The 11,589-nt window shown below is 51.4% G+C and overlaps 1 long non-coding RNA gene across 2 annotated transcripts; it reads left to right on the forward strand.

Annotated features, from left to right (window-relative positions):
• Positions 1-2,485: 2,485 nt before the first annotated feature.
• On the forward strand, positions 2,486-10,497 carry LOC122442662. 2 transcript variants are annotated; one of them, XR_006269695.1, is made up of 3 exons: positions 2,486-2,851; positions 8,605-8,716; positions 9,656-10,497. It is a non-coding gene; the product is annotated as an uncharacterized LOC122442662 (long non-coding RNA). The 2 variants fall into 2 exon arrangements; XR_006269694.1 differs by lacking the exon at positions 2,486-2,851 and adding an exon at positions 6,206-6,336.
• The last annotated feature ends 1,092 nt before the right edge of the window (positions 10,498-11,589 follow it).

Below are 11,589 nucleotides of genomic sequence, written 5' to 3' on the forward strand. Positions count from 1 at the left end.
CGGGGAGCTCAGCCAGGTCGGGATCGGGGGTGGGGGCAGCTCCAGCCCTGTTGTTGCAACTGCTGGTGAGGCGGAGGGTGGTGGTCGAAGGCGTGGGGGGATGGGTGTGTGTGTGTGGAGGGGCTCCACGTGCTCTCAGCTCTGACCATCACAGCAGGTGACCTTGACTTTGTCACTAGTAAGAATAAGTAGCAAGCAGTGGCTGCTCTTATTATGGATATTCTTTTTAAAAAAACATTTTAAGGTAGGTTTTTTAAAAAATAATTAAAAAAAATTTTTTTTGGCCTCATTGCATGGCCAATAGGATCTTCATTCCCCAACCAGAGTTGATCCTGCATCCATTGCCGTGAAAGTGCAGAGTCTTAACCACTGGACCACTAGGGGAGTCTCTCTTAAGATAATTTCTTAAGCGCAGTTTTAAGTGAAGTGAGAGTTGCTCAGTTGTGTCTGACTCTTTACAACTCCATGGACTATAACCTTCCAGGCTCCTCTGTCCATGGGGCTCTCCAGGCCAGAAAACTGGAGTGGGTAGCCATTCCCTTCTCCAGGGGATCTTCCCAACCCAGAGATTGAACCCAGGTCTCCTGCCTTGCAGGTGGATTTTTAACCGTCTGAGCCATCAGGGAAGCCCTAGAGCAGTTTTAGGTTCACAGCAAAATCAAAAGCAAAATAGAGACTTCCCTCTGCCCCCACATACGTGTAGCCTCCCCCATTATCAGCATCCCCCACCAGAGTGGGGCATTTCTTACACCTGATGAACCTACATTGACGCATCATCACCCAAAGTCCATCGTTTAATTAAGGGTCATTCCTGAAGTTGTACATCTGTGGGTTTGGACAAAGGTCTAATGGAATGTCCATCATTTTAATGTCATACAGAGTATTGTCACTGCCTTCAAAGTCCTCTGTGTTCCATCCATTCATCCTGCCCCTCCCCTCTCTCCTTCTTAGCCTCTGGCAACCACTGATCTTTTCACTGTATTTATAGTTTTCCCTTTTCAGGATGTTGCATGGTTAGAATCGTGCAATAAGTAGCCTTTTCAGATTGGCTTCTTTCACTTAGCCTATGTATTTAAGGTCCTTCCATATATTTTCATGGCTTGATACGATAGCTCATTTCTTTTTTTTTTTTTCAGGATAATATTCCATTGTCTGGATATCCCACAGTTGAGTTATCCATTCACCTGCCGAAGGATGTCTAGGTTGTCCTTCAAGATGGATTTGGCAGTTATGAGTAAAGCTGCTCTAGATATCCATGTGTAGGACTTTGTGTGGGTGCAAACCTTCAGCTCCTTTGGGTCAAAACCAAGGAGCATGATTGCTGGATCATCCATGGTGGGAACATGTCAATCTGTCTTCCAAAGTGGCTGTACCTTTGTGTTCCCACCAGCAGTGTATGAGAATCCTGGTGGCTCCATTTGGATTTCGTGCATTCCAATAGGTGGAGAGTGGTGTCTCATTGTGGTTTTAATAGGTTGCTAGTTTTCACTTTTAGCCTTACTTATATTCCTCTGACCCAGGCCTGGTTTCTTTGAATTAAACTTTCTAGATGAACTTTTATTTGTAAGTCTCCAAGCTAATGAGCAAGACTCAGCTTTCACTCACTTTTGGAGGGCGTGTGTGTGTGTGAGTGTGTGTGTGTGTGCACCCTTGATACATTACAAAGATGTAGGAGTGAAACAAGAGGACCAGAAAAGGGCTCTGGCTAAGGCACCTGGGAGGGGCTGACACCTTGAATCACTGTGGCATTTACTTGCCCCTCCAGGTTCCAGACAGAGATCACCTCTTTGCCCCTTCTCAGTCCAGTGAAGTGCCTGAGCCAGAGTGCACACAGAGGAAATGTTTGTTGAATGAGTAAGAGAAAAATCATAGAGGAGGAAAAATTCTCCTCCTAGAGGAAGTTGCATTTGAAGCTGAGGCTAAAACTTAAGTCTGTTTGATCAGGGTGAAAGGAGGGGGAGCTGGTGGAGGGGCCAGGCTTGGAGACGTGGAAAGGCACACAGTGTTCAGACTGTCGCGGGGTGAGGGGTCCAGCGGGGTGTGCTTTGTCACGAGGTGTGTGTTCGAGGCGAGTGAGTCCTTGGAGGGAAGTCGTAACGATCCCTGTGTTTGCCGAGTCAACGTTTCTCTGCTGGGTGCCCCAGCTGGGGCTCAATGAAGGCCAACGTGGAGCAGTGGGAGGCTCTGGCAGGCTTGGGGGAGACCCGCCCAGGAGCCGTCCAGGCCCCCACTGGAGCCGGGGTGGGGGCCATCAGGGAGGGGGCTTCAGGTCCGGGGCAGCAGGGAGCCACTGCCTGGCTGCGGCTTCGAGGGGGAGTGGGTGTCAGAGAGGGAAGGAGGGCCCAGCACGGATGCTGCGGGAGCCTGGACGTGGGTGCCAGGGAGCCACGGGCGGAGGACGGGAGGGTCCTGGACATGCCCTGTGGAGTCTGGTCGGGGGGCTTGATGTTTCCAGGACAGTGGTGCTAGAGCCCTGAGCCAGGACTCACCTGGTCAGAGTTCTGGTCCTCCATCCCATCCACTCAGAGATGGGCTCAGTGGGGCCAGAAACCCAGATTTCAGTTTTGTGATTGTGTTTTTGGCCGCCCAGGAAATTCTGGCACTGCTGGTTCTTCGACAGTAGAAACCCTTCTCTTGGAGCCAGGAGCGATGGAAGCTGGAACCCCCAGAAAGTCCATAACACGGCTGCTTCTGCAGGAGCTCTTTTTCTCCTGGCCCTGCCGGGGACATGCCCTGGAGGACTTGGGCAGGCAGGTCACACGGGGGCCCCAGTCCCCCTCCTCGGTCCGGGGACAGTCTGACGGCCCATCGTTCATCTCACCTCATCCCGTGTCATCCCATTTCATTTCAGGTATTTTTTACTATATCCTTCCCTGTTCAAGAAAAGATTTCGGGTGGCTTATAAGGGCATAAAAATATATGAACATAACATAAATGAAAAGTGGGGTAAAAAAAAGAAAGGTAGAAAAACAAAGGAAGAGACAAAGTGGAGCGAAGAAGAATAACACTCAGTGATCTTGGCTGTCACTCCCCTAAAAACCCCTTCTCATTGCTTTCAGGGTTTATGGCTACTTTGTGGCCCGCGTGACGGATTAGGGTTTAAGCTGCCAGCTCTCCTTCCGCTGAGAAAAGACTTGCATCTCTATAGAAGCTAGAGCCACCAAATCCGTACTTGGTTTGTTTAATGAAATGCTGTGCTTCTTAGTAGGCGCACGATGTCCAGCGGGCATTGTCTGGCGGTGAGAAAGCCCAGCCGCCCGGCCGCATTGTCAAACTGCTGCCGGTGACTTTTTGTGCCCGTCAACATGGGCTGCTGGCTACTCTCTAAGCCAGTGCTGAATGCAGACAGCTGGCGGTAGACCTTGGCCTCTGGACCTGACCTGAGATTCCCAGGCCCTGGAGGCCCCTGAGCCTCAGGTCAGTTCTGCCTTGGCCACCCCAGACTCGGGGGTCTTCCCGGAGCCACGGGGACAGCAGACACCCATCATTTAGGGCGTTGGGTGGGAGGGAGGCAACGGTGATGACGTTTGCTCTGTGGACTTTCATGGAAAGAGTGTCTTGAGGTGCAGAAGCAGGAAAAGCACCACCCCACCTCTGGTGGGCGGGGTGGCTGATGGCTCTTCCATGGTCCCTGCATGGTCTGTCTGTCCTCATAGACACCTCATAGACACACTCTTTGCTGTCACGTCCCTCTTGGAGTGAGTTAACTCACCTGTGGACGAACCTCCCGGCTGAGCCTCTATTTTGGGAAAGTAAAGCAAAGGGAGCTAGATCAGGTCCACAGAGCACCTCCAACCCCCGTTCCCAAAGGATGGCGGCTCCATCTGTGTGTCCCTGGGGAGTCAGTCTTGGTAGCCACTCTGAGGAAACTGTGTCTGAGATTTGAACGGTTTTAAGTCAATTTGAGGAATAAAAAGTTGATTCTTTTCTCTGGTGAACTCGCTTTTCTCCACGACTTGAATTTCCTTGAAAGTGAAAGTCGCTTAGTCATGTCTGACTCTTCGCCACCTCATAGACCATACAGTCCATGGAATTCTCCAGGCCAAGATACTGGAGTAGGTAGCCTTTCCTTCTCCAGGAGATCTTCCCAACCCAGGGATCTAACCCAGGTCTCCCACATTGCGGGTGGATTCTTTACCAACTGAGCTATCAGAGAAGCTCGAATTTCCTTAGGAACACCAGTCAAAAGTAGCATTTGCTGTGTGTGTGTGTGTTGGGGGTGGGGGTGGGGGTTGTGACTGTCTCTAAACAATAATTATTAAAAAAAAAAAACCAAAGGGAAGTCTTGTGTAGGGATGCTGTTTATAAATATTTGCCCTTTAACAATCATTAGCTGAGGTTGCAAAGCGTCGGGTTCTTAGCTTCTTAGATAACTCCTTCCGTGGCTGCTCTGATGGCCAGGGGTGGGTCTCCCAGGGGGTGTGGGCTCCTCTGGGCTCCTGGGCAGGGGGTTTCTCTCCTCCTACACTCTCTCTCCCCTCACTCCGCCCCCCCCCCCCCTCCACTGCTGCTCTTGCAGGGCTCTTCACCTTGGATCCTGGCTGGTAAAGTCCCCTCTCGTCAGGGAGGAAGGTGTGTTTTGGTGTGGGTTGGCCTGGTGCTCACCATCCTGGGGGCGTCCTTGCAGGGGGGCTGGCAAGGCCCCTGGGGGGCAGCAAGGAGGGCTGAGGTTGGGCTGCCAGCGCCCGCGGGCGGGCCCAGGTTGTCGCATGCAGCCTCAGGAAGGGTGCAGAGGCCATTGGCAGCGCGGTGCTCGCCGTCTCTTGCAGGCCCTTCTGTCTACCCCTCTGTCCCGCTCAGCACAGAGCGGGTATAGCAGCTGAAGCATGAGGTTGCAGCCTAGAAATCTACCGGCTGTAGGGGCTGGGAGAGATGGGGGCCAGGTCTGACTCACTTGGGTGGGTGGCAGTAGCCATGGGTCACGGGTGGATCGGCAGCAGCTCTAGGGAGGAGATGGGGAGAGCTGGATCCTTGCTGGGCTAGGACCTGACCTTGCAGTGGTGGCTCCAGGCGGGAGGCTGGTGGCAAATGCAGTGGGCAGGAGGGGCGGCGGGGAGACTGGGCCAGGGACAGAGTTCCCCCTCCATCCCTTCCTTCCCCCCTGCCCTCCTTCTTTCCCCCTTTGCTTTATTCAGTCAGTGTTTATTGGGCATCTTGCTCCTTCCAGAAGGTCCTAAGCGAGGCCCTGGGGTATCAGAAACAGAGAAACCATCCTGCTCCTAACAGTGAGCTTAGAGCCCAGGAAGGCCTTGGGGTGGGATGGCGGTCAGGACCCCTCCCCTTCTCTAAAGCTTCCTTAGCAACTTGTGGTTCAGAACAGGCAGCCTACAGTAGTCCTGCAAAGCGGTGGGGGTCGGGGCGGGGAGTGGAGGGGTAGGGGGCAGGGGAACACTGCATCTTCCCATGACATATCTTTGCTTCTACACAGAGGGGCCAGGTCCCCTTTCCTAAAGCTGGGGCATCAGTGGCTTCACCTGGCACCTGGGTGGAAATGCAGGCTCCCAGGCCCCACCCTGACCCCACCCAACAGCATCTGCGTCTTGCCGAGATCCTGGGGTGGTTCTTGCGGATGAAAGTCTCACACGTGCTTCCATGACCCTCCTTCCCTCAGGTACACAGAGGTGCCCCCCCTCCGTAAGATCCAGAAGGACTGACAGCCTCGATGAGGAAGATCTTCTTGGGTGAGGGTTCCAGGTTGAAATTTGTCCCTGAGCCGAGCAGAGCTGTGGGCACCCGCTCCTGGGCTCAGAGGGAGACAGCTGGGCCCCTCACGTGGTGCCCGCGCTGCTGAGGAGGCATGTGCACCCCGAGGCTGCCCCAGGGAGGAGAGCTGGCCACTCGCCACCTCCACGGCTTCTGAAGGAGCCAGCGACTTCAGTTTCCCAAGACGGTTTCCTCCTCTATGAAGTGGGATTTTGGGGGAAAATGGGTGTGGATGGTGTGCCAAGAGCCAGGCGTGGCCCTCGCCCCCATGGTGGCAGAGGGCGGGTGGGACCCGTGCTGGAGGCACCCCTCGTCGCTGAGTGGGGCTGCCACCTGCTGCAAATGTTGTCCTGAGGGTTAAATGCATGCAAAGCACTGGAGCAGCAGCTATCGTTTTATAGCAATCAGCTTGTGTAAGTGCCCTAGTGCAGGGCCAATAGGCTGTGGCTTTGGGGAGGCCCCAGCACCTGACTCATCCAAGGACAGGTGGGGACAGGTCAGGGAAGAGGCCACTTTGGCTGTTGCAGTCCCTTCTAGACTGTTCGCGGAAGCACTGTGTACCCCATGGTCCTCGGGCCTAGATTCCTGAGAGGATGCGTAAGAAGCACAGAAGTTAGCCTGACATGTTGCCAGGTAGGTTTCTCTTAAAGGGTGTTCTCTCTCTGAGGGAATGACAGATGTTAGTGTTGCTATGGTGACAGGTCATCTGTTTAGAGGCACAGGGCACCTCGGTTCAGACGCTGGCCTACAAGTTATGCTCATGGAAGGTTGGGGGGCCCCTCCCAGGAATTTTAGTGATGGATCTTCTTCTGGATTCTGATTTCTAAAAGTGATTTTATTTTCTGTCCTGGGTGACCGGGCAAGATAGGGAAAGCATTGCGTACATTCAGAAGGACAGAATCTATGCATAGCATGGGGATAAAATGTTGAGGTTGTTTTTCAAAAACTGAAGAAAATTAAAAAAAAAAAAAGATTTCACGAAGAGCTTAGAGCATCGAAGATTTAGATGTGTTGGGTTCTAAAGACTGTTTCACCAGCTTGTAGATTTCTTTGTACCAAACACACTACCGTTTTGCTAGATTAGGAGCAGAATTTTGAGCTGGCTGTGAAGTTCTGTCACTGTTACAAGCCTTCCGTGAGTGCCTATTGTGTACACTGAGTCTTGCCCTGGAAGGTGATGGGGATTTGGGGTGGTGAGATTCGAAGAGGAACAGGAAGTGGACTTTGCCCTCTGGAAGTTGGTGGGGGTGGACCATGTGGATACAGGAGGACTGAGGCAGAGGCTGCAAGTGCTATGGAAGCACAAGGGGTGGAGAGTGAGTGTGCACTGGGAGGACTGGATTTAGTTCCAGTGGTGGCGGTCTGGCCCAGGGCGGGCCCTGTGGTGGTGGAGGGGAATCTCAGCAGGTTGATGAAGGCAGAGCAGGGTTTCAGTGGGATCGCTGTTGGAGAAGGGCCTCCAGGCTGGGGTGGAGGATGAGGGACGCTGGGCAGAGCCGGTGGCCAGGGAGACTGGAATACTAGGGCTGTATAGAGAGATCTACAGTGGACAAGTTGGGAAAACTTGACTGGGGCTGGGGCAACTTCAGTGCTGGGAGGGGAATCTGGGTGTCTTTAGTGCTGGGAAGGGAGTCAGGGCATCTTGGGAGGGGAATCTGGGCATCTTTAGTGCTGGGATGGGAGTCTGGGAGTGCTGGGATGGGAGTGCTGGGATGGGAGGGGGTCTGGGCATATTGGGAGGGGAGTCTGGGCATCTTCAGTGCTGGGAGGGGGGTCTGGGTGTCTTTAGTGCTGGGAGAGGCTCTGGGCATTTCTAGTGCTGGGAGAGGGGTCTGGGCATCTTTAGTGCTGGGAGGGGGCTCTGGGCATATTGGGAGGGGAGTCTGAGCATATTCAGTGCTGGGAGGGGAGTCTGGGATTCTTGGGAGGGGAGTCTGGGCATCTCTAGTGCTGGGAGCGGGGTCTGGATGTCTTTAGTGCTGGGAGGGGAGTCCGGGCTGGTGCCACTGAAGACTTTTCACCAGGAAGGTGATGCCGCTGGCCAGGCCCATTGCTGTCAGTGGATGAGGGTGGCATGACACGAAGAGACAGAGGCAGGGACTGGAGAGGACTCCTCAGCATCAGGACAAGCAGTGATGACGCTGGCCCACAGCCTGCCCGGCAAGGCCACAGGCTCACAGGCTGGAAGCTCAGGTTCAACTGGTCCCCAAACCCCAAGCCTTTGCTGCCTCCTCTGAGTCCTGGCTCAGGGTGAAGGGCTCCTGCCCCAGGGCTTGGAGTCTTTGTTTCCTCCATCGGACGGGGCAGGGTGTTGGGGGGCGGCTCTCCACACTTCTGGCTTCTGGGCCAGAGATTCCTGTGCTTCTGACAGGGCACTGTTCTTTCCCTCCCTGGGGTCCCTGTCAGCCCCTCCAAGGAGCAAATTTCCTAGTTGCTGATCCTCTAACCCAGGCTGGTCTGATCTGGCCTGGAGTCGCCCCCCGCAACCCCAAGATGTCTGGAACTGACCCCACGATGTCACCCCTCCTGGACACGGTGGTCAGGAACGTTCCTGGAACAGCCTGGGAGGAAAGCTCAGTGTCTGCAGGAGCCCAGGCCATTCACAGCCAGAAAAGTGTCCTCTGGCAGAAAAGTGTCCTCTGGCTCCACTGAGGCTCAGAGCTCGGGCAGCCACCTCCGATGTGACGGGAAGGGACAGAACACACGAAACAAAACTCAAAGACGGTGACGCTAGAGCTGAGAAGGGCTGAAGAGCCATCTCGGTCTGGGGTCTTCAGCCTGGCTGGGGGTGGGCACAGACTTGGGGGCACCTGGAGGGCTTGGCCTTAGATTCTGTGTCCTCTTGGTCCTCCTGGTGAAGAGCAAGCCCTGGAGATCCAGCCTTGGTTCCCTCTGTTCTAGGCAGGAGCCGGCCAGCCTGAACCCTGCTTCCCCAGCCGTGAAGTGGAGACAGTAATACCTGCTCGGATGACCCCAGCACACCACTGCAGGAGTGTTCAATGACAAAGGACTGGTAAACTGCAAATTTGGTTCAATTCCCTGGGATCTGAAAAATGAAATCAAAACATTAATTTTATTCCAGAACATAAAATTGGTGCATGTTCACAAAATGCAGAATAAAAAAGAGAAAATAAAACCATGCATTATGCTTGCTACCACTCAGATGTGCTCGCTGTTTTGCAATATTAACTGCTATTCTCATTTCTACCCCTGTATGTAAATTTTTGCTTTTTATACCGTTTGGCCAGAATCGGATCATATTCTATGTACATCTTTGAAAATATTTCTTTTTCATTTGGCTGCATCTTCTAAACATATCTCCTTGTCGATAAACCTACCCATACAACATCAGTTGCATGGCTGCCTGGAATTTCATCTTGTGTGTGTGTATCGTGTTTGATTCAGTGACTCTCCTCTTCCAAGTTTTCTGTATGTGAGCAGTGCCGCGCTGTTTGATTGTGCTGTGGACTTCTGCCTTTTGAGCTGCAGTTTTAATAGGAGATACAGTGTCATAGGCAGTGTTTTTATTCTAGATAAACGTATTGCCATCTGCTCAGGCCAGGTCCAACCATGCTTCACCTCAAGCAGACGTGAGTCCTTGTCCTGCATTTTCTGGGCTCAGTGTCTGTTCTTTGATTTTTTAGATCTCGTCTCTTTTGCGAGAGAAAAAAAATGCCCTTGCTTATGAGAACGGAAAGGACCAGGCAGTGGGAAGAAGTGCCACTCCTTTCTTGGCACACAGGCGAGGGCCGTCTCTTGGCCGTTCAGCAAGCCCTCCCTGTCTTTGTCCCACGAGCTTTCCGAGGTGCCGGCTCTGAGCTCATGCCTTAGGGTCGTTCTCCAGCTGTTTCTGTGCTGTTTCGCCGGCACAGCCCAGTGACGCAGTCATTGTCTCCAGAGTCCAGAGCGGGCACTGCCCTTCTGATCCCGCCTCTGGCTCTCCTGTTCACAGATGCGAAGACTCACCAATGAAGGATGAAGCCACCCTCTGCAGGCGGCTGCTCTGCAGTGCTGGGATGACCTGTTTTTCAGGACTCCTACTGCTGTATTCACATGAAACACAAGATGTGATGTCTGCAGGGGCTGCCTTGAATCTTCCCTCTGTTAGTTTCCCTTAGGGAGGTGCAAGAAAAGGAGACCATCATCTACTGGGCCCCTATCAGCACGTGGGCCCTGACCTAGGCACCCACCCACCAGCTAACGATGGACTTTGACCTCAGATCTGGGCTGCCTGTCACGACTGCACCTGGTCTGGGTGGCCTCAAAAGCTGGACTCACCTCAAAAAAGCTGCCTGGAGCACCTACACTTGGCCTTTGTGTGGCCTGGGCTTCCTCATAGTATGGAGCCTTGGGTGGCTTGCCGTCTTGATGGAAGCTCAGGGCACCTCGAGGGAGCAGAACCAGGGGGAAGGTGCATGACCTTCTAGGGCCTCACCATGGAAGGCACATGGCATCACTTAACTGGATGGAAGTCACCTGTCCAATCAGATTCAGGAGACATGGGCCCCTCCTCTAGAGGGAAGACACTTCAAAGGATTTGTGGCCATGTTTTTAAAGCTGCTCTACCTTCCTTTTCCATATGTTAAATTTCCATTTGCAATGGGTCTATTTCTGGACACTAATATATTCTACTAGTCTATTTGTCTATTATGCACATATATCCCCAGTGCTTTAATTACTATACATTATTATGTTTTGTTTTATCATTTGTTATTGTTTTCCAGTAGTCATGTATGGATGTGAGAGTTGGACTATAAAGAAAGCTGAGCACTGAAGAATTGATGCTTTTGAACTGTGGTGTTGGAGAAGACCTTTGAGAGTCCCTCAGACTGCAAGGAGATCCAACCAGTCCATCCTAAAGGAGATCAGTCCTGGGCGTTCATTGGAAGGACTGATGTTGAAGCTGAAACTCCAATCCTTTGGCCACCTGATGCGAAGAGCTGACTCATTTGAAAAGACCCTGATGCTGGGAAAGATTGAAGGCAGGAGAGAAGGGGATGACAGAGGATGAGATGGTTGGATGGCATCACTGAGTAAATGGACATGTGTTTGGGTAAATTCCGGGAGTTGGTGATGGACAGGGAGGCCTGGCATGCTGCAGTCCATGGGGTCGCAGAGTCGGACATGACTGAGCAACTGAACTGAACTGAACTGATTATGTTCTGATTATTATGTATTTGATACTTAGGGGGAAGTCCTCCCTAAGTTTTACCCTCTCCCAAATTTTGGATGAATATGTATGTATTCCCAATTTTGGATGAATATATATGTATATAATTCATATATATGTAAGCTATATGTATATTTATATTTATTCATTTATCTTTTATAAATTATTTATAATTACATGTTTATTTTTTCTATAAGATGTTTAGAATCATTTTGCTAAGTTCCATGACAACTTTTAAGCTTACATTTATAGATTAATCTGAAGAAGAATTGACATCTTTAAAAATGGAGACTTCCCATCTAGGAGTAGGATCTTTCATAAGAAATATTTGATGCTTTTTTGACAGTTTTCTTTATGTTGGTCTTACACTTCTCTTGTTAGGTTTATTCCAACATATTATTTTTATGAACTGTACTGGGAATGGGAACTGAGAAGTCTTCTAATGATTATTGCTCCACGGAAAGCTGTTTAGTTTTTTGTACTGTCCTCCTGTCGTCTTATAGAACTCTTGGTTATGATAATATTGTTAGATGACTTATGTATACATTTTTGGTTGGAAAGTCATATTATGTGTAAGCAATGATGGCATTTCATATTCATTAGAGTTTGTAGGGTGAATACACACAATGTTATCACTTGTGGATGTTTCATAATTATATCTGTGCTTCTCAGAAGAGAATTTCAGAAGCCACTGAGTTCATCCACCCCACCACTCA

This window comes from Cervus canadensis, chromosome 5, assembly GCF_019320065.1.
Source record: "Cervus canadensis isolate Bull #8, Minnesota chromosome 5, ASM1932006v1, whole genome shotgun sequence".
NCBI classification, from domain to species: domain Eukaryota; kingdom Metazoa; phylum Chordata; class Mammalia; order Artiodactyla; family Cervidae; genus Cervus; species Cervus canadensis.